This window comes from Nycticebus coucang, chromosome 18 (assembly GCF_027406575.1).
Source record: "Nycticebus coucang isolate mNycCou1 chromosome 18, mNycCou1.pri, whole genome shotgun sequence".
Classification (NCBI taxonomy): domain Eukaryota; kingdom Metazoa; phylum Chordata; class Mammalia; order Primates; family Lorisidae; genus Nycticebus; species Nycticebus coucang.
This window is the reverse complement of record NC_069797.1, coordinates 16,598,379-16,607,413: the sequence shown is the minus strand read 5'-3', so window position 1 is coordinate 16,607,413 and position 9,035 is coordinate 16,598,379. Positions and strand designations below refer to the sequence as shown.

At 40.6% G+C, this 9,035-nt stretch overlaps 1 non-coding gene across 1 annotated transcript; it reads left to right on the top strand.

Moving 5' to 3' along the window:
- Window positions 1-8,333: 8,333 nt before the first annotated feature.
- Window positions 8,334-8,438, top strand: LOC128571364 (U6 spliceosomal RNA). Its single transcript, XR_008375794.1, has one exon. It is a non-coding gene; the product is annotated as a U6 spliceosomal RNA (small nuclear RNA).
- The last annotated feature ends 597 nt before the right edge of the window (window positions 8,439-9,035 follow it).

The window sequence follows — 9,035 nt, the reverse complement described above, 5'->3', positions numbered from 1 at the left end:
ACTGTCTCCATAGTGTCGCCTCTCCCAGAAATCATACGGTGTGTAGCCTTTTCAACCTGACTTCTTTAACTTGGTAATATGAGTTTAAATTTTCTCCACTTCTTTTCATGGCTTGATAGCTCATTTCTTTTTAGCAATGGATACTATTCCATTGTCTGTTTACTCACTCACCTACTAACGGACATTTTAGATGGTTTCAAGTCCAGGCAATTATGAGTAAAGCCTCTATAAATATCTGTGTGCTGGTGTTTGTGTGGACATAAGCTTTCAGCTCACTTGGGTAATAACAAGGAGCGTGATTTCCAGATCATGTGGTCAGGGTATGTTTAGTTTTGTAAGAAACTACCAAGCTGCCCTCCACAGTGTCATCCCATCTGACATTCCTGCCAGGGAGGTGCGCGAGTTCCTTCAGCTACTTGTCCTCCCTGGCATTCAGGGCTGCTGGAGCTCTGGGTGTTGGCCATCCGAATGGGTGTGCAGTGGAATCTCACTGTTGTTTTAATTTGAAGTTCCTTAATAATGCCTGATGTGAAACAAAAAGAGTATAAACCCCCCTTTTTTTCTGTCTCAGAGACTGGCAATGTCCTATGGTGTAGACATGGCACTGGCTGGGGTCCCAGAGTGACTGTGGCACAGAGCCCTGAGCCTGTCTGCAGTGGACACACAGCACGAGCAAGAAGTAAACTTTTGTAACTTTGGGCCACTGAAAATTTGGGGTTGGTGTTACCTCTGCGTTGCCCAGCCTGCCCTGCCTGCTGCAAAGGGTAGGAAGATATGACAGCTTCAAAGGACGTGGACCTGTGATTGATGGGAAGGGGTGAATTTGGGTGGACCTGAGGTGCGCATGGATCCATGTTGGCTAGATGAAGACTAGTGGGCTCAGCAAGGGCTCCCGCTCTTGCTACAGGATGTGAAGAAGAAGAAAAAAGAGTGAACTAAGGCTGTCTGGGCACTGCAGTGGCTCTGGAGGCTGGGGCCACCCAGTGGGGTTACCGAAAGGGACAGAAGATGCTGATTTCTTTGAGTGGTTTGCAGTCTAGTTTCTAGGGCATGACAGCCCAGAAAGAAGCTGGAAACAGGGTAAAGGTGAGCAGTGGCTCTGCTTTAATCTACTTTCATATACAGAATGTTTTTAATCTCAAAGAAGCTCCTTCAGTTCTCATTAAGCAAAACCAAAGGCATCCTGTACCCGCCTGGCCCGTGCTCCAGGTGCCTAGGAGCACATTCTGGGGCAGGCACATTTCTCAGAGTGATGAGGATGGGCAGAGAGAGCGTTTGCTGAGCACACGTGTGCACCTAGCATTACACTAGGGTTCGATATATGTTCCCCCTCTAATCTTAATGCCAGCACTCTGGTTCCTAGGAAAACAAGACTCAAAGCAGTTAAGCACTTGCTAAAAGTTGCATCTAGTATATGAGAGTGAAGGATTCAAACCCAGGTGTGGGCAATTCTAATTCTTGAGCTTTTTGCATTATCCTTTCTTTCTGCCCTTTAAGTTCTTTTTTGGGTCTAAAAAGTGAGGGAACTAAAATAGAAATTTACAGAGGCCCAGAGAAATCAATTACTTCAAGTTTTAAATCATTAATGCCACTTTTTAGAGCACTTTAAAAATTCAGAATCTAGGCCTTCAGATTCAGAATCTAGTTGCTTCCCTGGAACAGGCCTCCAGATCTCTGCAGAACTGCTGGCAAACTAAAGCATCATAATGAGTGTGACAAATATGCCTGGGGCTTCCTAGTGGTTTTAGTGTAGGGTGCGAAGATATCTTCTGTGACCCTTTGGACACAGTGGCCGATGAACACTCGAGCAAAGGTAAGACTGGCCCTCCTGTTTGTTGGGGAGACTATGTGTGATGGTGTTATTCAACAAAAAAGAGACTAGACTAAACTGTACTCTCTCATCAAGAGAATCATACAAACTTCTGCGAGACTTTTTGGACAATGTGCCAGCAAACATGCTTTAGGGTCAGGTTTGTTCAACAAAGTGTTTCTTGATTTAAAAAATAATAAAAATAAAAGTGAGAGAGGGGAGATATAAAAGGCCTTGCTGGTAGTAAATTCATTTGTTAGGCCCATAAACAACTTTGTTAAAATGAAATAATAACAAGGGGGCAGACTCACAAGGTTGGGGCCCCTGAGTGGCTTTTAACTGCTCGGTAGTTGAGTAAATGCTCACCAGTTAAGCTGAGGGCTGAGAGATAGAAACCAACAACCGCAAACAGAAACCACTTGGACGAGCTTAAAGATTTAGCAATGGCACGTCTCCCATTTTCCATCTTTTATTTAACTCCTTTGAACTCCCACTAATTTCCAGGCAACACTCTGGAATTCCATTTTTAGATTTGCCTTTTGAATTATTGTTTTTTTCCCCCTGGGTGTACAAATCTGTGTATGGAGACGGCCTCTCCTTTTTCATTAGATTTTTTTTCCCCCTCGATTGTTGAATAATGTTCATTGCCAGAATGATTTAAAAATAGGGACTAATTTGAAGAAGAAAATAAAAGTGACCTATATTCCCACCATTTGGAGATAATGTCACTGTTCGGGTTTTGGTGTATTTACAACCTTTTTTTTCCCCTTCCCTAAATGTGCACATACTTTTTTACACGGCTCAAATGCTACTGACAGAGTCTTCTGTGGACCAGGGAGTCAGGAGCACAGGTTCCCTGTCAACTGAGCCTACATTTGTGACCTGGTTCTGTCACTGGTGACTTGTGGGGCACAGGGAAAATTTAAGGATCTCTTTACTCCATAGTATGCTGGGTACTGATTATTTATGAATATTTTGAAGAGTAAATGATAAAACAGATATGAAGCCTTTAGGGCAGTGGTTCTCAACCTGTGGGTCAGGACCCCTTTGTAACGATGAAAATACATGCGGCATTAGGAAGGTTGAGAACCACTGCTTTAGGGGAATAGATTGATGTCTGCTAAACCCTGAGTAAGTGTTAGCAATTATCACCATTTCATTTTTGCCCTTTATATCCTATCCTAAAACTTTTCCAATAAAACATTTTTGCATAATCATGATTTTCAATGGCTACCTGAAATTATATTTTATGAATATGCTAGAATTAATTATTTCTCTCTTACTGAAGATATTTTCAACTTTTTTGGCTTCCATACATTATGCTTCAATGAAGATCTTAATAGGGAAAGTGTTTTTTGGTAGTCCCATTTATAATATATATATATATATATATTTTTTTTTTTGAGACAGAGTCTCACTATGTCATCTTGAGTAGAGTGCCGTGGTGTCACAGCTCACAGCAACCTCAAACTCTTGGGCTTAAGTGATTCTCTTGCCTCAGTCTCGCAAGTAGCTGGGACTACTTTCTTGTTAGGATTGTTTCTTAGAAAGAGTTTAACAGATTCAACATTTTTTAATACATATTGAGAAGTTGTGCTATTTATACTCTCAGCAGGGTAGCAGGCCCACCTCACCGTCAGGGTCAACATTGAGTACTTTCATGCGACTTTATCACATTTTTTAATTTTAAACTCCAGACTGCATGTTAAATCTTTACATTTTGCACATTTTTTACTTTTGTGGAGGAGGCCATATTTATTTTGCAATTACATTTATTTAGATGAGTCTTTAAATCACAGTTATTTAGATGGGTCATTTCCTTTAATGCCCAACATCTAATATTTTGTACTCTGATTTTAGCATTGTCTTTGTGCTGCTATGAAAGAATCATTTTATCACAAAGACATTTGAACCAGAATGTTTATTGCAGCTTAATTCACAATTGCCAAGTTGTGGAAGCAACCCAAATGCCCATCAACCAAGGAAAAAAAGAATGGCAACTTTGCATCTTTTATACTTACCTGGATGGAGTAAAATCTCTCAAGAATGGGGGGAAAATCCAGTGTACTCAAAACTAATATGAAACGAATAAATAAACAAGTACATGTCCACATGAATGGTAAAACACAAATATGGTCTAGCAAGGGGAAGCAGAGAAGAGGAAGAAGGATGGGAGAGGAGGGAGGAGGAGGGCGGAGGGTGATGGCGAGGAGTTCACCTAATGTGCACAATGTGAGGGTATTCAGCACACCTCCTGGGTGAAGGGCTCAACTAGAACTTGAACTTTATCTTAGAATTGAAAACAATGAATCCTAAACATTTATACCATCACATTAATTTGAAATTAAAAAAAATACTCAAAATTGGGTAATTGATAAAGACAGAAACTTATTTCTCATAGTTCCAAAGTCTGAGAAGTTCAAGATTAAAATGACAGCAGTTCTAGTGTCTGGTGAGCGAGAGGCTCTCTGCTTCCAACACGGTGCCTTGCTGTGCTGCTCTGCAGAGCAGATGAATGCAGTGCCCTGACACAGCAGAAGTGACAGGAAGAATGAACTTGCTTTTTTGTAAGGGGCTAATCCTAGCGCCCTCTAGCCCTTAAACTTAATTACTTCTGTAAGTCCCCACTTAGTATTATCATATTGGGGACTAAATTTCAATTCAGTATAAATTGGGGCAGGGCACATTCAGACCATAGCAATCACACCAGAATCTTTCATCTTCCTTGTCACTCAGTTAGGACATATCTTCATTTTTTTTTTTTTTTCAAATAGGGTTCATGAATGCTCTAATTTGCTAAGCATTTTGTTTTTTTGCCCATAAAAGACAACTTGAGCATAAAATTCTGGGGTTAAAACCACTAAAAATGATTTGTCTCCAAGATGCCAAATCATCCGGAAGAAATGGAAAATGTATAAGCCAACAGTTGCTTTTTTCTTCCTGAAGGTAACAGAAGCCTTAGACCTCTAGAACAGGACTTTTCAGTAGAACTTTTTGCAATGATGAAAATGTTCTTTAATTTGAGCTGCCCAGTAAGTCAACCGCTAACCTCTTGTAACTATTAAGTGCTTGAAATATGGCAGTGGAACAGATAAACCGAATTTTAATTTAGTTTAGCTACAGGTGACTAGTGGATTCTATATTAGGCAGCATAATTCCAGCTATTAATATGTCGAAAGGAAAATAAGCTTAGAGAATCGCACGAATTTTGCTGTTTTGAGTATGTTGTGTTACTTTACTGAGCATTGGTTTCCTCGTCCATGAAATCATGTAACTGTCTAAAGGCCACATGATAAGTTAATGTTAAACTTAGACTATAGTCTTAAGTAACTCTTAGCTAAATATTGTTTTTTTTCTTATTTTTTAATTTATTTTTGCCTTCGTTAGTTTTTTTTATTAAGTCAAATACACATAGATCATCAATACATTTATGCATATGTGGGGTACAATGTGTTTTTTTTTAATATACAATCTGACATGGTTACATCAAACCAATCAACCTAGCTTTTGCCTCATTTACTTGATTATTGTGTTAAGACATTTATCTTCTACACTTGACAGATTTGACTTGTACCCTTGCAATATGCTCCATAGGTGTGGTCCTGTCTTTTACCCTCCCTTTATCAAGCCTCTCCCTTCCCTTCTCTTTCCACTCCATTTCTCTCCTTCATCCTGGGCTATAGTTGTGTTCTATCTTTCATAACAAAGTATGAGTAAATATAAGTATGTTTCATAGAAGTACTGAGTACATTGGGTACTTTTTCCTCCATTCTTGAGATACTTTACTCAGGAGAATATGTTCCAGGTCCCTCCATGTAAACATAAAAGAGGTAAAGGCTCCATCTTTTTAAAGACTGCAAAGTGTTCCATTATACATATACCACCAGCAACACATCAAACAAATTATACACCATGGCCAAGTGAGTTTTATCCCAGACTCTCAAGGCTGGTTCAATATGCATAAATCTATAAATGTAATACATCCCACAAACAAATTAAAAAAACAAAGACCATATGATTCTCTCAATAGATGCAGAAAAAGCTTTTGATAATATCCAGCATCCTTTTATTATCAGAACACTAAAGAAAATTGGTATAGAAGGGACATTTCTTAAACTGATAGAGGCCATCTGCAGCAAACCTACAGCCAATATTATATTGAATGGAGTAAAATTGAAAACATTTCCACTTAGATCAGGAACCAGGCAAGGTTGCCCACTATCTCCACTGCTATTTAACATTGTAATGGAGGTCTTAGCTATTGAAATTAGGTAAGAGAAGGCAATCAGGGTATCCATATAAGGTCAGAAGAGATCAAACTTTCATTTTTTGCAGATGATATGATTGTATACCTGGAAAACCCCAGGGACTCAACCACAAAACTCTTATAAGTGATCAAGGAATACAGCAGTGTCTCAGGCTACAAAATAAATACTCACAAATCAGTAGCATTCATAGATAACAATAGTCAAGCTGAAAAAACAGTCATGGACTCTATTCCCTTTACAGTAGTGTTTTTTTTCATGTCATGACAAAATTGACTTGTTTAAATCTTGAGCTGTGATGATAAAGGCAGCAAATTAGATTAAAATTTTATTTTCTTGATTCATCAAACTTCCTCAAACGAATTGCTTTGGTTTACCCGACCACCATACCCCAAATGTCATTTCTAGTTATTCGTTATTCTTATAGACTGCTTAATTTTTCTTTCCTTATCTGAACCTGGAATTATGTTAATTTATTTAATAATACATTTGTCTGTCTTCCCCCGGGAGGGTCAGTTCCATGGAGGCAGAGACTGTGCTTACTGCTATATCCTCCTTGTCTCCCGAGGGCTGGATGCATGGGAGGGTCTCCTCACATCTTCCTCATGTGGGTGGATCACTGAAAAGAAATCGATGAATCAAATCCAAATGGGAGAGGTTCGCAGGGGAAAGCACATGCTTGAGGGAGCCACTTTATCCAATCACACAGAGCTTTCAGTTTGTAGTTAACAGCGTCAGCGTGAGACTTTATCTTTTTGAGCTATATACCTGTAAGTTGGGTAGGCATGCTGTTATACAGAGGTATTTTCTCCCGAACAAAACTGTCCTTCCCGGGGGACAATTATACTTTTATTTGTGTTGATTCCACAACACTTGGGTCAACTTTAGGAAAAGATGGACAAGTGTGTGTTCCTCTGATGAGATGACTGAGGCCTGGCCTAGGAAGAACTTTCATTCCTGGAATCATTTTTGACAATCTGCATGGATTTGTAAATGTGGGAAGCACCTGCCTCTTAGTATTGGCATGAAGAATTAGTGAGCTAACATAAAGAAGCTTTCAGTACCCTGCCGGCCTTATCCTTCCTCTTCCTCATGGTACAGGTTATAGTCAAGTCAGGGAGGAACAGTCTTGAAGCACTGATTTTCTGTCTCATCCTACTGTGCCCTTTAGAACACAGCAGGGTCAGTCCCCCACCTGTCTGCTTGATCATTACTCAATGTATCTAAGTTTGGAGGACAGCAGGGGTAAGGGATTGATGATACTGATGGACTATTCCAGGCCGAGTGTTGCTTGCACGGATATGCGTAGTAAAGGCATCTCCACTAGGCAGGCTTTGGTCAGTGTGACCCAGCAGCACCTTGCCTCATCGAGCTGCCTGTCTACCCTGAGAGTCTATAAATGCCGAGGAGCCCTTACAATGAAACCCTTCCCAATGGAGGGCCTGGATTTTATTGAGAAAAGCCAATCCCCTCCCATCTGTCATTTGGCACTTAGCGCTGTAGTTATTCTAGATGAGTGAACACTTGTGTTATATTTTCCAATAGCAAAACTGGGGTCACCAGGGTGCCTGCTGTTTTAGCCGAATCCAGATGGGGTTTTCCTATAAACAAGTGCACATGGAATATTTATGCTGCCCGTGGCACCTGACGCCTTAATACTTAGGCCCTCTATGTAGTAGCCACTCTTCCTATAAGTCACTTCAGCACACTAAGTAAATATTTTAATATAGCCATGTCACTGTTTATTATAGAATGGCTTGGGCCCAGATCTTGCCTAATGCTTGGTTAAAAAGTCAGTTTATACCATCCTTTAAAGTGAATCAAAGAATGCATAAACGCCACTCTTTTGTTACTCAGAACTCTGTTTACTTTACTTTTCTGTAAACCTTGTGAAATTCTTGCTTACAAAAAGCTGACAGATGCCAGATTTGCTCATTAACTGGAGGTGTTTTCCAAGTCAGGAAGGTGAGGTGTGAATGAGGGAGGTGGGACTTCTCTGAGGCCATTGCCTAGTGTCCCCTGTCCGAGAGGCCTGCCGTATTGCCAGGGCATCTGGACCCATAGCCATCAGGCTGTGAATGGGATTTGGAAATACCCAAAGTAATGGTTTCTGTATGGAGCCTGTCCTTTGTCTTGCAGTGATAAAGACCACTTGGGCAGTCTGAGGCTTGGAAGGACTTTGAAAAATCAAAGGTATCTCTGGATGGCACATAGACAAACCAAGTGGTACTATTCTTTGTATAAAAACATCGCGCAGTGCTTGCTTCAGCAACGCATATACTAGAACGGAAATAATGCAGGGAAGATTAGCATGGCCCTTGAACAAGGATGACATATAAATTCATGAGGCATTCCATGTTTTTTTTTATTAACAAACTGTGGAGTACTATTCAGCCATAAGAAAAGATGGAGATGTTACATCTTTTATGTTTACCTAGATGGAGTTGAGACATATTCTTCTTAGTAAAGTATCTCAAGAATGGAAGAAAAAGCCTCCAATGTACTCAGCCCTACTATGAAACTAATGTATGGCTTTCACATGAAAGCTATAACCCAGTTATAACCTAAGAATAGGGGGAGGGGGAGAAGGAGGGGAGGGAGAGGGGAGGATGGGCAGAGGGAGGGTTATTGGTAGGACTACACCTGTGGTGCATCTTACAATGGTACACGTGAAACTTAGTAAATGTAGAATATAAATGTCTTAACACAATAACTAAGAAAATGCCGAGTAGAGAGCAAGATGGCGGCTGAGTAACAGCTTCCTTGCATCTAGGCACCATGAGTCCGGGGAGATAGGACTCCAGGCACCTCTGGTTGGTGGGATCTGCCTATCATCACCTCTGTGAGGATACAGAGAGTCAGCAAGAGACTTCTGGACCCCAAGAGGAGGACTAAAAGAGTGGAAAACCGGCAAGTGGTCGCGTGTGTTCAATCCGTCTAAACCCGCCCGCAACTGTAAG